The sequence below is a fragment of the Notamacropus eugenii genome, chromosome 5, assembly GCF_028372415.1.
Source record: "Notamacropus eugenii isolate mMacEug1 chromosome 5, mMacEug1.pri_v2, whole genome shotgun sequence".
Classification (NCBI taxonomy): domain Eukaryota; kingdom Metazoa; phylum Chordata; class Mammalia; order Diprotodontia; family Macropodidae; genus Notamacropus; species Notamacropus eugenii.
In genome coordinates, this window is record NC_092876.1 from 180918628 (window position 1) to 180939917 (window position 21290).

The 21290-nt window shown below is 40.9% G+C and overlaps 1 protein-coding gene and 1 long non-coding RNA gene across 3 annotated transcripts in view; one reads left to right on the top strand and one right to left on the bottom strand.

Moving 5' to 3' along the window:
• The window catches only part of NTM (neurotrimin), a 1288851-nt gene that overhangs the window by 61361 nt on the left and 1206200 nt on the right, over positions 1–21290 (top strand). The window lies entirely within an intron of this gene.
• LOC140505531 (uncharacterized) overlaps positions 10933–21290 on the bottom strand; it is a 56777-nt gene continuing 46419 nt past the window's right edge. Inside the window, exons 3-4 of the long non-coding RNA XR_011967547.1 lie at positions 13707–13772; positions 10933–12096 (exon numbers count right to left, since the gene is read on the bottom strand). This is a non-coding gene — a long non-coding RNA (uncharacterized lncRNA). The remainder of the gene's footprint in view (positions 12097–13706; positions 13773–21290) is intronic.

Consider the following 21290-nt stretch of genomic DNA (forward strand, 5'->3'; position numbering starts at 1 on the left):
AGCCGAAATAGAGATTTCCCTGGTTAGTCTATTGATTCTCTATTAAATTGCAAGAAAGGAAAACAAATCACCAAGGTCTGGCCCAAGCATCTGACAGGGTGTGAGTGTTATGTATTGTGTGGATGTGGGGACATATTTGTGGAGCACATGGGTGTCACCTAAGCATGGATAGCATTGAATCTTCCTTCACAGTACAGTCTGAGGTAACTCATGAACTCTCAGAGCTGGGAAATTACACTGTTCAACCCTGCAGAGAGCCAAGTGCTAAAAGAACACATGAAGCCTGCCTTTTGACAAAGATCTGTAGGTACTTTGCTCAATCATGGGGAGGGAGGGGATGGCATTTTCTTCTAACTGTTCTGAGTAATAACTGATATCTGTTTGCAAAGCACCTTATATATGGGATCTTGGTAGAGCTTCATGATGACCCTATGAAGTAGCTGATACAGGTGTTATAAACTTCAGTCGACAGATGAGGAAAGAAAGAATAGCTCAGGAAGTGAAATGATTATGGGCATATAACTGCTATCAGGAGTGGCTCAAGCTGGCCAAATAATGAATCTCAGCTCAGTGAGAAAACAAAACAAAACAAAATGATTTCAAATTCTACTTCTGATCCTGCGTGTATGTAAGAGACAGAGAGAGAGAGAAAGAGAGAGAGAGAGAGAGAGAGAGAGAGAGAGAGAGAGAGAGAGAGAGGCTGGTCAAACCACTCAACCTCTATGGACCTTAGTTTCTTACCTATAAAAGGAAGGGGTTAGACTAGATGACTTCTCAGGTCTCTTCCAACTTTAAGTATGTCACCTTATGTTCAATCAATCAATAACCATTTACTAAGCACCTACATGCATGTGCTAGGCACTGTGCCGCACAAGCACTGGGTCCCTTCATTCCTGGATGAGTGCACGACTTTAGCCATTGTGCCAAGTTCCCTCTCAGAGTTGTATCAGAGGATGCCCACATTGGCCTTTCTTTGCTTTTTATGTGTAACACCCTAAGGAGCAAGGCATGTGCTAGTAACTAAAGTAGTGGGCCTGCTTATTAAAGCATCAGATAGTTGAGGATGCTTTCTTTTTTTAGATCTGTACCCCCTTTTCATTCCCATACCAGCATCGGGAAACCATCTTACTTCCCTTCCTCACCATCACTCAATTTTCTCTTAAGCCATCTCAGACTTCATCCCTTCATCATTTGAGAAGCCAGTTTTCAGTACTGAGGTGAGTGGCCTCAGGACTGGACAAGCCCAGGGGATGCAGTCCAGACAGACAAGTGTGAGAGTCTCAGTAGTTGCTTATTTTCTTCCTTGTTCAATTTATTTATTGATTATTCATTGATCAAAGAGCCTTTACCAAGCACCTGTTATGGACTTGGCACTGCCCTTGGTGGTAGGAAAAGAAATACAGAAAAAGAAATGTCCCTCCATCCATTGGGACAGAATGTGCGCTTATGTAAGGCTACATCCCAAGCAGTCACAAGGTAACCTTTGATGGGAAAGCACTAGCAGCTGACAGGACCAGGGAAGGTCTCCTGCGGCAGAGGGAAGCACTCAAAGCTGAGTCCTAAAGGAAGCTATGGTCACTGAAGGTACAGGGCAAATATGAAATCTTTAGCCTGTTAGCAAGGATAACAGTCCTCTGATCAAATCAGCTTTGCCCGATTCTCTCGTGTACTTCAAAACTACCTTCCCCATCTTCCTCCAACCAATATCCTTCAGTAGAGGGACACTACTTGATTGCATTTCTTTCTCTTCACTCTCACCCCAATGGTCCTTCTGTCTGAGTCTTCAGTCTATTAGATTGTAGACTCCTCAAGGACAGGGAGCTTGTCTTCTTTCATCTTTTTTATCCTCAGAGTCCAGCACAATGCCTTGCAATACTATGCTTTCAGTGAATTTTTTTTAATTTGAATTGAATTGCAGTCTTTCCATCTCTTCTGTTCCTCTCCTCTCCCTGGAGCACAGCCTGCCATCCTGTGTCGAATGTAAGATGAGCTTCAAGCTTGGAGAGGAAGCCACCTGGCAGGAGGAGGCAGACACCCAGCACACTAATTGCTACATCTTTCGCTTCTAGAAATCTGGGCTTTCTCTGATAGAAAAAGTGTGCTTGCGGATGAGTTATTAATTCGTCAAGCTGCAGTCACTCTCTGTCTCTCCCCTTTTAAAGGGCTGGTCTGTCTGCAGCTGCTGCATGAACTTGAGCTCAGTGACATGGCCAGCTCTGAGTCTGAGTGACCTAAGGATTTTGTCTAACTCTTTCTGATGGGTGACAAGTTCATCAGATGAAGAAGCTGGACATGAGCAAGATCTAGTGAGGATCTAACCCTTTGGTGAATGTGTATGAATGCCTCTTCTTTCTTCTGGGATAGTCAGACTGTTATCCTGGCTGGAGGTGAATGGAAAGGGGATCCGTTAGACAATCTCTCCCCAGATTCTTCCTAAAGGGGGGGATTCTTGATCCTTTGACCTTTTCTCTACAAGGACTTTTTCTTTGAAACCCAGACTCCTCCAGACAGTCCTCCCAGAGTAGGCATTTAATTAGATCTCATCTAGAGGAGGTTATTGCACAAAGAGAAAGGGAATACATAGGTCAACATTTGGATCCTCTTAGCAGAATCCCCTCCCCTCTTTCCCCAGCCCCCAGGGAGCCTCTCCTCTTTCCTATTTCACTCAGGGTGTTCTGTGTCATCCTTTCACAATTCTTGTGTTCAGCCTCCGATTACACAAAACAGCCACTGCAGGATGACTAACCTAAACATTGTTATTAAGAACTACCTCAGTCTCTGCAAAGTGCATATTGAGCATCTCGGTTATTTAGTGTTAGCTATTTCATTGTTCTTATGAATACACATGAGGATACAAGTGACTGCATCACTAATGAAGCTCTGCACCTCTAAACACAAAGCTTCTCGTATGCTTACTGAGGGAATTCAAAGCACTTGGAATTTCCCCTCTGCCCTAGCACCAGGTGAGAGTAAGAAAGCCAGAAAAAGTTGAAAAAGCAGTTTTTATTTCTCTACTATCAGTCCCACATCTCTAGATGCCCACAGGATATCTCCACTTGGATGCTGCTGCAGACACCCAAATTCAAGGTCTTTATAAGTTAACGCACCACTGTTGTGCTGCCCCTCCCTCACAAAGTGCCCCTCTTCCAAATGTCTCTGTTCCTGTCGATGATAATGCCAGCTTTGCAACCAACTGGGCTTGAAAATGTCTGAATTGTCTCAGACTTTTTTCTCTCCCTCAATTCCTACATCTGAGCAGGTGCTAAGTCTTGCCAATTCTATGGCCACAATAATCTCTTGCGCTGACTCCCTCCCTTCCACTCATATAATCACCACTCCAGATAAGGCCCTCATTATTACTCTCCTGGTCGATTGTAATAGCCTCATAACTAGTCTTCCTGTCCCTAGTCTCTCACTTCTCCTATCTATCTTGGACAAAGATGCTTTTAGAAATATTTTTGTACCTTAGTTTAATTTCCTGCCACTCTTTCTGGGTGGGCAGTACTCCAATGCCATGCATAGGGCATCTCTGTAAGCTATGAGAGAGCAGTGGATCTCTTAAGATGACACCAACTTCTACCTCTGATATCTTCCTAATGCTTAGGTGCATGTTTTGTTCTTGAGCAGAAGGTTCTGCAGTTCCCCAGTGTCTGTGCCGATGGACATGGCCCAGAATTTGACTCCAATCTCTCTCTCCAGACTTGTTTCATTCTCCCTCCACTTCATGTATATTCTAGCCAGCCTGGCCCATCATGATCTCCCCTCACTCTCTTTCACACTTGTACAGACAATCTCCCATTCTTGGAACATATTTCTCTCTTCATCTCTGCTACTTGAAATCATTCTCTCTCTGCAGTGTCCACTTTAGGTACCACTTCCCACAATAAGCCTTCCTAGATTGTTTCAACTCAAAGGACTATCTTTTCATATTTCTTAGGGTACTTTCCCCAGATCACTCCTTTTGCTCTTTTCATACTCTACTTAAAGCACATATATTTGCAAAAGCTCTTCTTTCTCTAATATTTTCAAGCATAGTGAAGGAGGGGGATGTGTTGTTGTATGATGCTTAAAAAATTCTTGAGACATAATTTCTAGATAATTAGTCATGTTATTAATAATGCCAGCATTTTAAATAGATGGTTAGTGATACTTGAATGCCAAAGACAATCATGGCTGTGGGTTCATAGCTTGCATTTCCTTGGAAAAGAGATGTTCCTTGGGAGTGGCAATCAATATTGAGTGTTTAAAAATTAATGAGATAATGAATATTAAAAGGAGGGGCTGAAAGTGACATTATGTCACTCTTAGACAGAGACACTGTCCCTATACCCAGACCATTCCAGTCTTAGGCAATATAGACCAAAGTTGGGGAACCTGTGGCTTAGAGGGGATTTGTTCAGTGAAGTTTAGATTCAGTCAAAGGGCCACCCTTGAGGACCTAGAAGGTCTGATGTGGCCTCTAGGCCAAAGGTTCCCCAGCCCTGGTCTAGACAAAAGGATCTATCAAGTTTCATTGAGTGGAAATCTCCTTAGATTAAAGATTCCTTGTAAGGTTGGGTGAGGAGTGATGCAGGACAAAACTAGTTCAACCTTAAGAGACTAAGTTTTTGAAATGAGGACTTTAGAAAAAGGGGAAACTCTGGATCTCTCCAAATTATTGGTTACTAATAATCAGTTGTTAGCATTCTATTTAGGGCCACCATGGCACAGTGGATAGAAAGCTGAGTTTAGAGCCAAAAGGCCTGTGTTCAAGTGTTGCTTCAGACACATTCTTATTATGTGACTCTGGGAAAGTATTTTAACCTCTTCATACTCTAAGGAACTCTCTTAGAATACAAGTGGCAGAAAAGATGCTGACCTGCATTGGAAAAAAGAGTTTGCTCATCTGGGATTTTCTTATATGAATAAAATCACAGCCATAGTTCCTATATCAAGCACTTTGCACTAGAATGTATTAAGTACTTAATAAAAGTTTCATGTAATTGAATTTGAATCAGAGGACTGGAAGAAACTCAAGAGCTCTTAACTCCAGTATCTTGAGTTAACTTCTAGACATGGGATTCTGAGTCATCTACTTGGGAAGGTGCGAAGATATTTTTCTGAAATTATCAAGAGATAGGAGTGGCTGAACTTTTGGTAAATCATTCAGGGTGTTTATAAGTTAAACCTGCATTAACCATGTAAAACACATCCAGCCTTCTTTCTGTAGCATGGCTTAGATTTATTCTTGCACCTTTCCTCACCAACAGATATCCTTCATCTATAGCTCTGTGACCTTGTGCCTAGTTGACTCTCCACATAAGGCTTCCCACTTTCAGCCTCTTCCCCCATCCAATCTGTCCCGAATGTTATTGCCAAAAATACATTGTGCGATTGCCAATTTAACCATCTCTTTCTCCTCCCATGGTAACATTTCCCTGTTGAAGTCAATTCAGGCTTGACAGTATGATCCTTCATGAATTTTTTTTGGGAGGAGTCACAATTGCCACCCATTTCTCCGTCTCTAGGACACACTTATTCCAAGAAGGCGATTCCATGATAACATTTTTTAAAAGTCCTTAATCTACTCATTAAAAGCTCCCTATTCTGCCCCACCTCCCAGGGTTTGGAAAACAATACTATATTCTTAGACTTTAGTAGGGAATTCCTAACCTTTTTTGTGTCCTAGACCCCTTAGACACTTCTCAGAATAACTCTTTTAAGTGCATAAAATAAAATATTTATGCTCTAAAGGAAATCAATTATATTGAGATAAGGTTATTGAAACACTTTTTAAAAAGTTCATAGATTCCTTCCCGGGTTAAGAATCCCTGCTAGTGGTGTCTGGAAGTCAGGACTCTGACAATCACAGCTCTTCCACTAATTCTCTGTGTGAACTTGGCAAGTTCCTTAACTTTTCTTTGCATCATTCCTGAAAGGTGAAATAGAATTAACTTATTTATCAATGATAAAAAGTGGTCAGAACAACTTTGCCAGGTGGAAGATGCTAAAGAAAAGATTTTTTAAAAAACCTTCCAGTAAAGTAGGAACATCCATTTTGGAGTCCATTCTTTAATAGACTTAATTATTTTTTGATGAAGGGTGGAGAGATTCTTCTGGTGAATATTTATCTTCATGATTAAGTCTTCCTTTCAGAAAGAAACAACCCTGCCCAATCTAGAGAATGTGTTTGGGACTAGGGAACCATGGGCTTCCCATATGTGCCTGAAGTTTGGGGATGGGTGAAAGATGAGAGAAAGGAGCTGTTAGCCTAAGGTTTTCAGAAAGAAGATCATTGAATGCTGACTATTTCTGAAGTACCAGTAGTTCTGAGAGAACTTGTCATATCAATTCTGCCGTTCATTTCATGGACAATTCTTAGGATCTCAGCATAAACAGAGCTGACGATAGTCTCCAAAGATCAAAGGATGGTAGATTTATAGTAAAAAGAAACCAAAGAATCCATCTAACCCAAACCTCTTCATTTTATAGACAAGAAAATTGAAGGACAAAAAGAGTAAATAACCTACTCAGAGACAGTCAATAACAGAAAGGAGATTTGAACTGAGACCCTTAAACTTCAAAGCCCATCTTTCTTTCCATTTTGACATACTGCCTCTCTAAAAACTTTTTTTAAAAATGTAGAAATGCATAGCCTGGGAACTGAACTGTTTGGAAGGTCACTATGCTCACCTCTTTTCCACCAAATCTTTCTTGAAAAGATGAACTAGTCCATGAAATTGCTTCCAGAAGATAAAGAACCTACGCCACTTGGCTTGTTTTGTTGTTTTTTGTTCTCCAAAAGGACCAATGACACCAGGAAGGTGATATCTGGACTAGCAAGTAAATTGGATTTAAGTGAGGCAGGGCTGTGCAAAGTCAACCAGCCTCACTATCTCCTAAGGAGTCCAGTGGCAAGATATAGATCAGAATGACTGGACATGACTTGGGAAGCAGTGAGATGCCTTGGCCTTTTTAAGCTAAAGTGCAGGTTCTTTTAGGTAATTGTTCTAGTTAGAAAGTTTCACAATTTCCCAAAAGGGCGTGCTCCTTGTAGTCTCCTTACTTTGGCCGAGAAGAAGCTATGTCTCATTATTTAGCCTCAATCCTTTTGCCCCCATTTAAATGATTTAACCCCATTTGTTGACATGATACATTTCATCTAGGGTGGTAAATAAGGTGTGTTTGTCCTTTGTTTACAAAGACGACCATGCCATCAGAGAAATGATGACATGACTTTCACTTGACTTTGTTTTGAGTGAGGGAGGGCTGTGCAGGTCACCAGCCTCACTTCTCCTCCAGAGCCATCTGAATCCAGTGACCAGGTATTCATCAGGATGACTGGAGATGACCCAGGATGAGGCAATTGGGGTTAAGTGACTTGCCCAAGGTCACACAGCTAGTGAGTGTTAAGTGTCTGAGGTGAGATTTGAACTCAGGTCCTCATGACTCCTGCACTGGTTCTCTAGCCACTATTAGCTGCCCCTAAGGTGGTGAATAGATCACTGGACAAGGAGTCGGAAGTTCTAGTATTAAATTCCAGCTCCCATATTTGGTACCTGTCTGACCTTGGGCAAATCACATCACAGCCATCGGCCTCAGCTTCCACATCTTTAAAAATAGGAGTAGAGAGCAGGAGCAGAACCAGGAGAACTTTATGCACAGCAACAACCACAGTGTGTGAGAGTTTTTTCTGGTAGACTTAGATTTTTGTAATAACATAAGAACTTCTTACCAAAAAAAAAAAAAATCCCAATGGAGGATCTCAAGGCAAAATGCCTGCCACACTCAGAGAGAGAAATATGGAAGTCACTCACATATTGTAGCAGATCATGTTTGTGTATGTGTATGTGTTTGTGTATCATGTTCTGATTTGTTATACGATTTCTTTCATTTATCTTAGTCTGACTACATAGCATGACTATAGTGAAAATATACTCAATAGGAAAGTATATGTAGAATCTATACAGAATTGTATACAGTCGTGGGGAGGGAGGGGGGTAGTGGGGAGTAGGTGGGGAGGGATAAAATCGCAATTGTATGGCAGTGATTGTTAAACATTACAAAATTAAAAAAAAATAGGAGTAGAGAGTTGAAGTCAATGATCTCATAGGACTCCTCCAGCTTTAAATCTATTCAGCTATGAATCTGTGTAGATATGTTTTACCAAACATATACAACCAGATTTCAAACTCAAAGTCATAGGTTAACTATACCTTTCTTTTCTAAGGTATCCACCCCATTCCTTATTTGGCATACAACATATGTGGGTACTATAATACTTTCCTTCCCATAGGCAAGTCAACTCCCATGGGCTTGTGAAGGAGCAGGGTCACCATCCCATTTCTAAATGAGATGGAACCAGACCTGCCTTCCTCACTCAAGAATTTCCAAGAATTCTTAGGATGTTAGTCTTAAGAAAATCATTCCAATAATTAAACTTTCATCCTTGAATGTCTATAATCTGCCTCCTCCCTTCATCCCTAAGCAAATTGTGGGTAATCTGTCCCTCCCCCATCCTATGCATATTGTAATCAAACAACCATTGAATCTCAGAATTGGAAAGGATATCAGAGACCACCTAGTCCAATCTCTTCCTGAGCAGGAATCCTACCTACAACATATCTGTCAAGTAGTAATCTAGCCTTTACCTTAGCATGTGACTCATTGAATTTTAGATCATCTTGTAGTAGTTAGGTGGTACAGTGGATAGGGCATTGGGACTGGAGGCAGGAAGACCCATTCAAATCTGACCTCATACACTTAATAGCTGTATGACTGGGCAAATTACTTAAGCTGTGACTACCTCAATTTCCTCAACTGCAAAATGGGGCTACTATAAGCACTTACCTCCCAGGGTGGTTGTGAGGATCAAATGAGATATTTAGAAGAAGTGCTTAACACAGGGTGCCTGCCACATAGTAGGTATTTAATAAATATTTCCTTTTTTCCTTCCTTTCTTCCTTCCTTCCTTCCTTCCTTCCTTCCTTCCTTCCTTCCTGCCTGCCTGCCTGCCTGCCTGCCTCCCTTGCTCCATTTTTCCCTTCCTTCCTTTCTTCTTTCTTTCTATAGTTCCTCTGTCCCTCCTTTCCTTCTTCTTTTTCTTCCTTCTCTCCCTCTTGCCTTCTTTCCTTCCTTGTAAAATCCCACAAAATTTTTCAGTTGTATTGTTGTTTCTATTCATACATCTGGCTTCCACTTTTAACAGTGACTCTGGAACCCTACTGTGACAACCTTGCTTTTGTTTGCATTAAAATTCATCTTACTAGATCTGACTCAATTCATGATCATTTATGCCTTTTCATTCTGTCTAATTCCTGACCATATTTTCCCATTGATACTTCATAGTCATCCTCTCCAAAATACTTGATTTCTTCCCCTTTCCTTTTTTTATATTTCATGAGTATTTGTGGGCTGTCTCAACATTAGAGCTTTCTACATGAATAGTCCACCTCCTTTTTCAGTCTCATATATACTTAATGATGTATCTTACACTGTATCTTACACACAGATCATCATGGAAAAGACACTACAACTTAATTGTAACTACCATGCATCTCTCCATTGACCTTTGGGTCATCCGCAGCTTTGTTACTGTGGCAATATGGCACTCCAAGATTCACAAACATAGCATCAATGAGAAAACATTTGTGTTAAAAATAGTCTCTTGGACTGGGGAGAAACATAGACTATCCCAAATGCAAAGTAGCCTGCTCTCTGTCTTTTATTCAGTTTTGAACCTATTTCATTTTCTCTCTGCCATGCTTGCCCTACAAAAAGAAATGTAGTGATGTACCAAGTCAAAGGAATGTAAGATTTTTTAAAGCAATACTGTATTGGAGAAAAGGATGAAATCATGAAAGGTATACAGCCACTGCTTTAAGTAAATTAGGTGAAGATAGCAACATGACAAGGAAGAGCTGCTCAATACTTACATTGCTTCTTCTTTCTCTGTCAAGGAGAATGATTTGCTTCTTAATAGAAAGAACAGAATGAAAAAATACCTATTAGTATAAGCAGTTGATACCCAACATAAGTAAGAGAATATATTAATAAAAAGATGACAAGTGAACTTCTAAAAAGGGAAATGGTGATTATAAAGAAGCTTCCTCAAGAATAGTCAATGCCTGTTGTAGCTGGCTTCCTGGACTTGTGACTGAGAGGACTAGATATTATGGATAATGGTTTAGATGGATTTTAGTAATCATTTGACAAGATGGTTCATGTTATTTTTGTGAAAAGGTGAAGAGTTGTGGGCTAGATAATAATTCAGTTAGGTGGATTTGGAGCCAGTTGAATGGCTGGACCTGAAGAGTTGTCACTAATGTCTCAATGTCAACTTGGAAGGAGGATAGAAGGGGGGTGCCCCAGGGATTCTTGCCTGGCCCTGTGCTGTTTGACATTTTTATCAATGACTTGGATAAAAACATAAATGGCACGCTTATCAAATTTTCAGATGGCACAAAGCTGGAAGGGATATCTAACACACTGAATAACAGAGTCAGAATTCAAAAAAGATCTTCACAGGCTAGAATATTGGACTAAATCTAATAAGATAAAATATATTAGACATAAAAGTAATGTCTTAAACTTGAGTTGAAAAAAATCTACTTCATAAGAAAAAGATGGTTGAGCATGTAGGCTAATTTTTATAGCTGTTCTCTCTGTTGCTTTTTGAGATAGTAATATTAACTGATCTTTATCCCCATCTTTTTGTTGCTTTTCCTCTCTTGGATAGCTTAGAAAAAAGCACCATAAGCTTTCAAGATTATATCATCTCCAGCATGGATTTCTATGTTGTATGCTTTGTCAAGTCCACCTATTGTTTCTGACTTTGTCTACTAGAATGCTATCTCACTATGAGATGTTAGGGTCCAAATGAAGTGGTGGTTCCTCTGTAATGGAATTAGATTGTTATAGATTGGCATAGAGCACTAGAACCAGGGAAGGGGCTCTGATGAAGTCAAAGTTTATTCAGGTCAGAAAGTAGTCTTGTATGGAATACAAAAAAGTAACCCTATCAACAGTGATGAGAGATGGAGAAGAGGGCAGTGCCATAGAGTTTCAAAGTGAGTAAAAAGGGAAGAAAATAAATTATGATAGTACAGCATATTCATGAATATCATTCCCAGAAGGTTATAGTCATTCAGAAATCAACATTTTGAGGGTCAAAATAAGAATCTTGATGAATCAGCATTAGAAGACAAACCAAGGCCTATACATCCAGGTGGCAGAATCAGATCTCCAGGACTACAAAGAGTGGGAAGTGGTCCCTGTTGAGACCTCAACACATGTAGGCCTTCTCTTCTCACAGGACTTTACCATGACTAATTCATGTAGTCTTCTGGTGACTGGCCAAGATTGAGAAGGATTTTCATCAACATAACTGTGTGGTGTTCAACAATGTATACTGACTGAGTGCTAATGACAAGCGAGAACAGCTGACCACTGGCTACTAGAAACTAGGGTTCTCTTAATTTTAAAACTGATGATCTTATACAGATATCTTCAGTATCTTGATGGGATCTTTATGAATAGAGGCAGAGAGAGAAGTCTGAGTTGTACACAAAGAAATAGGAACTAAGCTTGGCATCTCCATTGCATGTCTTGCCTAAGTAAGGACTCTCCATGTCCCTAGCATTTCCACTGGGCCTCTGGATGGATGGTCTTCCTTTGTCAGGCTGCTTAGGAAACCAGCCCTGCCCGATGCCTTCTCGATTTCACACTTAGAGTAGAGTAGATTGAGCTCAAAGCCGCTGCACAAATAAACTATAATGACTTTCTTCCTGCATTTACATTATTAGGGGGTTCGTTTGACTGGCATTATGATGATAAATGAAAAATGCTTTGCCCCATTACATCAGGGACTAATGCAAAGTGGAAAGAATTTCTACTCATTTTTTTTTTTTAAGGAAGAAAGAAAAAGGAGAGAGAAAATAGCAGATGGGAAGGCAATTGGCTCCTGGTGTCCTGCTAGGTTATTTGCATACAGTCAGCTGTGGAGGCTGTCAGGAGATCGATGCGACACCAACTCTCCACCCAGGACTGAGGTTGATCTTGGCCATTTCTTCTTCTCTGAGAGGTGTGCCAATCAGAAGTCTCACCAATGCTGTAACCCTGTAAGACAGCATGGATTATTTATACCCATTTGACAGAAAGGTGGACCAAGGTTGAACATACCCTATGTAAATCATTGGTACTCAAATCTGTATCAATGAGTACCCAAAGCTGGAAATCACTGTGAGCTTAGAAAAAACAGGTGGCATATTTTCATGGGTAGGAGGCTGTCAAAGCTTTGCTGTGTATAATGGGTTAGTATTGTTGTGTTCCTTGTAGGTTCTATAAAGAACTCTTGTTTGTGTCTGTTATGTCTGCCATGATCCTAGAGAGCAGGATCTTTGTGTATTTCTCCATGTACAGCACAAAGTTCTTTTCTCACAAAATGTGTGTGAAGTAGGTAGTTCAACTCCTATTCACATTTTTTAACATGCAGAAATGAAAGTTGGGAGGGGGTAAATTATTTACCACAATCAATCATAAAACATGTATTAAGCACCTACTGGGACCCAGGCAACACTATGCTAAGTCTTGGAGATATAACACAAGCAAAAGACAGTAATCCCTGTCCTCAAGAAGCTTAGTCTAATGGGGGAGACAACACTCAAATACATACAAAGCGTGTATACTGGATCTAGAGCAGGTGTTGGGGTGTACTGTATAAGAAGACTGGAAAGGTAGGAGGAGCTAGGTCATGAAGGGCCTTGAATGAGAAGTCAAGCATTTTGTATTTGCTCCTGGAGGCAAGAGAGAGAGCTACTGGAATATTTGAGGGGGAGGGGGGCGGGTCTCATGATTGGACCTTCGAGGTGGCAGACTTCAACTCAAATCTTTTGTTGACAAATCCACCGGTCTCTGTCCTCTCTCTCCAGTTCATCAGCACTATCGCTATCACCACCATCATAGATATCATTACAGCAACAATGGACATTTGTATTTGCTTTAAGGATAAACAAGGCTTTACAAACAGCATGACCATAATTATACTAGTTGGAATTTACATAGCGTGTCAAGTTTTGCAAAGCACTTTAATTATATTATCTCATTTGATCCTCACGACTATTTTGTGAGGTAGCTTACAAATGAGGAAACTGAGGCAGAGAGCCATTAAGTGACTTTCCCAGGGCCACACAGCTAAGAAAGTGTGTGAGGTAGAAATTGAACTCAGGACTTCTTGATTCCAAGTCCAGTACTCTTATGTACTGAGCTGCAGAGCTGCCCAACTTCATTTTATCCTTAAAAGACTTCAAGGGAGATATTATCCCTCTCTTACAAATGCAGAATTTGAGTCTGAGGAAAGTTAAGCGACTTGCCCAGCATCACACAGCTGGGGTCTTAAGTGCAGATCAAATCCACATCTTCATGATTCAGAATTCGGCATTCTTTGTACTATGCCATTCTGCTTTAATTACATTATCTCATGGCTCCTTATACCATATACCATCTTATAGAGACCTCTATAGAGGGGAGGGCGTGTACTGCTTTCTTCTTTTGAAAGATGCATACTCCCCCTAAGAAATGGTGGGTTTTCTTTCATGCTGTTATTGATAGCTTGATGACAAAGAACTTACAATGATACAAAGGGTTTTTCTTTGTGTGTTCAATAATATGGTCCTATGCTTTCTCAAGAATTTGAAGACTGGTGCAGTGTCCAGCCAAAAGCAATCCACCTAGTTTGCATGGGAAGAGTCCATCTGATTTCAGTTTCTAAGGGGTTGTTGTTGAGCACCAGTGAACTAAAAAAAAAACAAAAAAAAAACCAAAAACAATTAAATTTACTAAAGGTCTCCCGAATAGGATCTAATCTCCTCGGGGATCGGGCAAAAACAAGCAAGCCAAAGAGCTGAGTTATCGATTGCTCCATTTCAGCAGCCCTAATCTGAAATGGAATCAGTAGAGACTGGGGCCCGGGGCCAGAGACCCCGATATCCATTCTCCCCTTGTCAGGAGGCCCCACCCATGAGAGCAGGGTGTCCCTCGTGAATGGCTTTATTAGTAAGCAGGGGGCAGAGAACGCAGAGATACAGCCACTGGGCCTTCTCAGGGCAATGAAGCAGAGGGAGAACTGGAGTATTTTCTTAAGTTTAAAGCCAGTGAGCAAATTGAGTTCAGAAGGTCAGCATTACTCCTCACCATTGCGCCAGAGGCCCCTAATCCAGTGGGCAGCGCTTTCCCCGGGTCCTTATATTTCCCTTTTATGAGGTGCTGTCACTCTATTATCTTCCTCCAAGTTGGTCTTTACCTTTTTGACCTATGGAGGTGGAGAGGGAGGAAGGTGAGTGGGATGCAGGCTAGATGGGGAAAGAAGAAAGATGGGGACCTTGAACAAACCCAGTGTGTGCTAATTCCTCCTCCTAAGGCAGCAGCTCTCAGCCAGGAGTCTCTGCAGGCTGCTTGCCCCACTCAGGGGGCAGACAGGCTTCTTTGTCCTGAGGTAGGCTGACTGCTCCCAAGAACAGGCAGTGATTTTTTAGAATCTCTGAGAAGTCCAAGAAAAAGACCCTGAGCTATGTGTCTTAGCATGCCAAAAAGTAGTTAGTATTTGACATGAAAAGTAACTAATGTTTATAGCCTTGTAAACTTGTTCTTGTTGAGTTGTTTTTAGTCATGTTCGACTCTCGGTTTGCCGTTTCTTTCTCCAGCTCATTTTACAGATGAGGAGACTGAGGCACACAGGGTTAAGTAACTTGCCCAGAGCCAAGCAATTCATGTGTCTGATGCCAGATTTAAACTCAGGAAGATGAGTCTTACTGACTCCAGGATAAAGTCCATCACTCTATCTACTGAACCACCTCGCTGCCCCTTGAAAACTTATAGGCTTGTAAAGCTGGCTGCCAGTCCTAGTCCTGACACATATTAGCTGGGTGTCCCTAAGCAAATCCTTTAACCTTTCTATTACAGAACAAACATATACTAATCTGAATCAATAGAAGGAATTTCCTCCCTAGGAGCTCCCCTGTAGATATGAAGTCACAGATTAGGTCTAAACCTATACACACACCAAACAACACATTTATATCAAGATTTAAATATTACATAAATTTACATGTATTATCTCATCTTCCCTCATCATCATAATAATAGCCCTTATATAGCTCTTACCATGTGCCAGGTACGGCCCTAAGCAGTCATTATCTCATTTGATCCTCCCAACAACCCTGAGATGTAGGTGCTATGATCATCCCTGTTTTTCCCATGAGAAAATGGAGGCATACAGAGAAGTGACTTGCCCAGCATCACACAGCTTGCAAGTGTCTGATGCTGAATTTGATCTCAGGTCTTCTTGACTGTAGGCCCAGTGCTCTATCCATTGTACCACCTATCTCCTTGAGGGCAGCCACTTACTTTGTTTTTTCTTTGTATGACCGTGGTTCCTAGAACATATTAAGAGCATGCCAAATGCTTATTGGTTGGCTGATTGATTTGAACTTTGGGACAACCCAAGGTGGTAGGTCCTATAGGAATTATATAGATGATAAAAAATCTTTATAAAGGAGAAAATCAAGGTTCAGAGAGGTTAAGAGACTTAGCCATGGCTATATAGTTAAGTGCCAAAGGCAGGATTTGAATCCATATCTTCATGACTCTAAGTCTATTTTTCAATTTGCTTATTATATCATGTCTCTCAGCAGTAGTTGACAGTTTGGGTGGGAAATGGAAATTCCATCCAAAACTCCCTAGCAGGAAGGAAAGGGGCCTCTTGAATTTGTTGACTAGAGGTTGAATTTGTGAACTGAAAGTAGTTTGGAAAACTATATAGAAAAAGAGTGTTTCATGATTAGACTAAAGACTGAAAAATTTGGATCCTCATTACTTTTTAAAATATTTGATGAGGATGATAAGAAATTAATTAATAAAACATAAAGAGCAACCCAGACAAGACAACCCAGACAACTTTGTGCCTCAGAAAGGGGAAACAAATGGTGGACTCATGGAATGTAAAGCCAAGTCTCTGCATCTGTGATGGTTTCATGAACACTAGTTGAGCACCTCTTAGATCTGGGAATCTATTATGTTAGCAAATGACTCCAAAGATGGCATTTCTAGAAATTTGCCATATTGCGGAGTGATTTCTTGCCCAACAATAGATGACTGAAATGTGCTTGGCCAATAGGGTCTGTACTGGAATAAAACTATCTTGCATTTATATAACTTCATTTAATTATCAAGGCATTTTCACATAACTTTTTCTCATTTATCCTAATCACAGTTCTCTGAGGTAGATGAAAAGCTAGGATTAAATAATTCCCTGGGGCACTAGGTAGTGCAATGGACAGAGCACTAGGCCTGGAATTAGGAAGATTTGTCTTCATGAGTTCTAATCCAGCCTGATTATTTACTAGCTTTGTAACCCTGGGCAAGTCACTTAACTCTGTCTCAGTTTCCTCATCTGTAAAATGATGTGGAGAAGGAAATCACATGCTATTCTAGTATCTTTACCAAGAAAATCCTAAATGGGATCATGAAGAGTCAGACACAACTGAAAGAACCAAACAATACAAATTATTCCCATTTTGCGCATAAGAAAACTGAAGGCCAGAGAGATTAAAATATTTGCCCAGAGCCACACAGCTAATTAGTAGAAGAGCTAGGAATAGCCTCCCAGACTCCTGGTGCTTAATCCACTGCTTTTTCTATTAGGACTTGTTTATCTATTGGTAACAGAGACAGTCAGAAATGGAAGTCATGGGAGACCAGAGAATGACAGTGGACAAAACTCTACAAAGAAGAAAACAGCAAGTTCATCCTGAAAGCCACATCTAATTCATTGTGACTGCATTGGATTTACTAACCACTCATGCCTGTCGTGTGTCTTATCACAGACCCCTAAAGTGGCATGTGCACTGCCCTCCAGGACTCACCAAGGTCTGGTATCTGCTACTAAATGTCAGCTTCTCTGGTCTCCCAACACACCCTTTCTTCCTCCCAGATACACACCCAGTTCTCCCTGCAGGCTAGGACAACCTGCTGCATCCCTCTGCAGCATGCTGGGATAATCAACATCCCCAAACACTGTCTCCCAGCAGGATCCTGCAGCCCGTTGCCCCTAAGAGGCTCTTCCTCATCCTAATAGCCTGTCTCCCCAGAGGCTAAGGGAACCTGTTGCTGCCTCCATGTCCATCTCTCCTCCACCTATTGAGCTGTCCCCTAAGGCCCCACAGTCTCCCACCTTGTGCCGCAGTGAGATATAGCATGGCAATTCACATTAGCCTGATTCGCAGCTGCACAGTGCAAAATGTTGTGGAGATGGGGAGAAATCCCCATGGCTTTGATTATATTTGGCTTTTGCTGTTTGTCAGCTGTGCCTGCTTGCTTTTATAGCCACTCCCCAGTGGGGCCAGAGACAGCAGCTTCTGTCATCCTCATCATTCACAGATTTCACTCAAGCCGCAGTGCTTGGGGGTGAGCATTAGGGTTGGGACTGGTGAGTAAAGAAGGGAGCTGAAAATTGGTGACATTTTTAGTCTATCCTTAACCAAGTAGAAGGTCATCAAGACTGATCCTACTATGTTAAAAACACAGGCCTCCTGTCTCATTTCTTTAGGGGCAGCCCTAATATCTTAACATAGTGTGAGGGGGAGAGAATCGTAGCTAGCAGCTCAGGTAGGGCAAGAAGATCTCTACCAAGCAAATTGGGTCTATCCCTAAGATCCTGTGCTGCTAGGAGAGTTCTCAGTCTCTATATCTGTTTTCTCTACCCAACCCCCATCAGCCCAATGAATAAAATTTTATCTATTAGACCAAAGCCTGCTTCACCTATAGCTGGATGCGATGTAGAGTTGGAAGAATTACATTTTGTCAGGAAAAAGATTTGCTTCTGTCAATGGGTAGAAAGATGAAATTAGCAGTGAGCAAAGCTCAGAAACCTTAATTATTAATCCGTTATTTTATTAATTAATCATTAATCTGATAATGAATAATCTTATTGTATTAATCTGAAGGTAATTTAGGTAAAGCTAAAGAACCATTTTGTACTTAGTGGCCCTTCTTTGAAGATTAAAGAAAATCTCAGTATTAGGCAAAAGCTACTATAGATGCAGCTAGAGTGTATGGAGGAATCAGCATGTCACTGTACTCTGTCGGGTTTACTGAGGATCAAAGAAATATCAGGGCACTTTCAAGATGCTGTCTAGGCCACAGGATTTAGAAATAAAAGGGGTTGAAAACCATAGGATCATAGATTTGCAAACCTAAAAGAACTTGAAATTCAGACATTAGAAAGAGCACTGGATATGGAATTAGAAGAATTGGGTTCAAACACTGTTTCTGGTGCTTATTACCTGAGTGACCTTCAACAAGGCACTTAAGAGCCACTTGGTCTTTGGTTTCCCTATGTGTAAAATGAGCTCAATTGGGGCAGCTAGAGTGCTAGACCTGAGATCAGGAAGACTCATCCTCCTGAGTCCAAATCTGGCCTCAGACACTTCCTGGCTGTGTGACCTTGGGCAAGTCACTTAACCCTGTTTGCCTCAGTTTCCTCATCTGTAAAATTAACTGGAGAAGGGAATGGCAAATCAGGCCAGTATCTTTGTCAAGAAAATCCCAGTTAGAGGTCCCTAAGAGTTGGGTAAGACTGAAACAACTCAGCAACAACAACAAGAATGAGGGTGACAAACTGAATGTACCCTAGGTTCTCTTCAAGCTCTTGAGCTATACATAGGATCTCCATCAGAGATGTCAGATCTGTCTGAGTTCCTCCAACCAGATTAAAATGTAATTGGGAAAGGTTTAAGAAAATGAAAAAAAATATAGTAAAACATAGCTAGTGCTGATTTATGGTTTTCCAAGTTAATATGTAGCCTAAAGAGATTGCCTGTGTGTGGTTTAGTGGCTCCCTTTCTATTTGTTTGACACCATTGATGGAGATGATTCTACCACTTTTACAGATGAGCACGCTTAAAGGGATAGAAGTTAAGTCACTTGTTCAGGGCCACCCAGACAGGATGCAGCATAGCCTAGAACTGAACCCAGGTCCTCTGACTGCAAATGCAGTGTCCTTTCTACTACACTACTTAGTAGAATTCCCACATTTTACAGATGAGAAAAATGAGGCATAGAGATGAAGTGAAATGACTTGCCTTGTCTTACTGACACAGTCAGTAAGAAACAAAATTAGGATTTGCACCTGGGTTTCTTAACTCTATGTCCAGTATTCTTTCTTAAGATACCATTCTGTCTGTTTGGAAAGGACCAGTTCCATTCAATTGAACAGACATTTCTTAAGGGCTTTACTATGGGCAAGGAACTGTTTTAGGTTTCATGGACACAAAGGTAAAATGGCATTGTACTATCGAGTCATGAATTTTGGCTTGTATATCCATCCCCAATGGAACTCTTTTTAGCCAGTTACACTGAATATGTTCATAGAATCACAGAATCTGAAAGTCCCACATGATGGAAGAGGTCATACATTCCAATACTATGCCCAATGGATAAATCCCTTCCTGAATTCATACAATAACTAATAACATTGGTCTCATTAATATAAGTCCTATTCCTAGACTAGCTAGAAGTAAAACAAGATATCCTAGAACCCAAATCCTAAACATTTAAAAAAAAGAAGATGAAAAAAGTAAAGACAACTTGACATTTTCTCAATTGTCTGGAAATTTTTCTAGCACAACCAGTTATTTATCTTGTGTTCTGGTTCTTATTGAATTAAGGAGGGGAAAAGAAATCAATTCACTCTCCATATGCTGCACGGAAAAAACCACCACTCACTAAACACTATGGAATATGTAGGGAAGGGGAAAAAAAGATAAATCCATCAACTAACAAGATAAGTGCCTTGTTCCTCCATCTGTTACTGCTGTGTCCTTATCTGGGATTGGAGCATGGCAGCCGCGATATATCTGTGTCAGGTATTATATTCCAAACTCATATGAATGAATTTTCATGCTCGTAACCATCCATGATCTAGCCTAGCCACAGCTAAATTTGTCCTAAGGCACCAACTGTCTTTTTGCATTTGGAAGTCCATTGAATTTAGCGGCAGGAGAGGGGTTGCCTGACTGCTGCCAGCTGATGGTATCTTGTGGCTTTTCAGGATGCTCTTCTGTTGCTGCTCTGTGTCCCATGGTGGTGACTTGGAGCATTCCCCAAGGGACCCTTCTTGTCCTTTTAGGAAATGAAAACTCTAACTGAAGGCTCAGAGAATGTGCATGAGGCCCACAGATGTGAGCATGGCAAGGGTATTTGGTAATCTCATGCTGTTTGATTGATACATATATGCTGGAATCATGCGGTTTTCTGAACTTTTGTCCAGGACTCAGTTGAAATGCATTTCCAATCTTCTCAATCTATTCAATTCTATGGGATTTTTTTTTTCTCTTTCAAAGATTTCCTTAGCCCTCACCACACATATATCCAGTCAAAATGCAGTGATGATAGCACACAGCATAAGAAGCTGTTCCTTTGGCACATCTGAAAAAGATATCTGTAACAGGAAGTGTTAGAAATCTCAACAAAAATCACCTGCTTTCATCCACCGGGAAGTCCAAGACTATTCATTAAGTTCAGGGATTGTGTCGTCATCATCATCAGTAATAGCATCCCCATGAATTGTTCTTATGGTGCTTAGCACATTGTGAATATTTAATCCGTATCTATCATTTTTATCTTTCCCCACACAGAAATTGATGGGTAGCATGTGCATCATGCTATATCCACCTCCACCCCCAGCCCTTTCTCAAGTGGGTCGTTAATACTAATGAATTAGATTTTTTTCCCACCTATAAGAAGTTCTTGGTGATGGGGGGGGGGGGCAGGGATAGTACTTTGAAAGATACATAAACTTTCCTAGGCAACAACCTAATAAGTCATTTAGGCAGCAGAAGAGCCTGGAAGCGATCATGTTGATTCCAAATGACCCCCTTAACCTCAGGTGTGGGAAAAATTTAGCATATTAATATCAAAGAATCTTAGAGTTAGAAAGGACCTAAAAGACCATCAGTTCCAACCTGTACCTGGCCAAGAATCCACTCTACAATATCCCCCAACAAGTGGTCATCTAGTCTCTTTTTCATAGATACTCAATGAGGAGAAGATACTGCCTTCTGAGGTAGCCTATTGTACTTTTGAACAGTTCTATTTGTTAGGACATTTTTCCTTACATCAATCTTATCCAATTCAGCAAGTCCTGATTAAGCAATTATACTCTGCCAGTCACTTTGCAAGATTCTAGGATGAAAGGACCAAATGAAAAGTCGTCCTTGCTCTCAAGGTTCTTTTATTCTATAGAGGAATCCAATGTA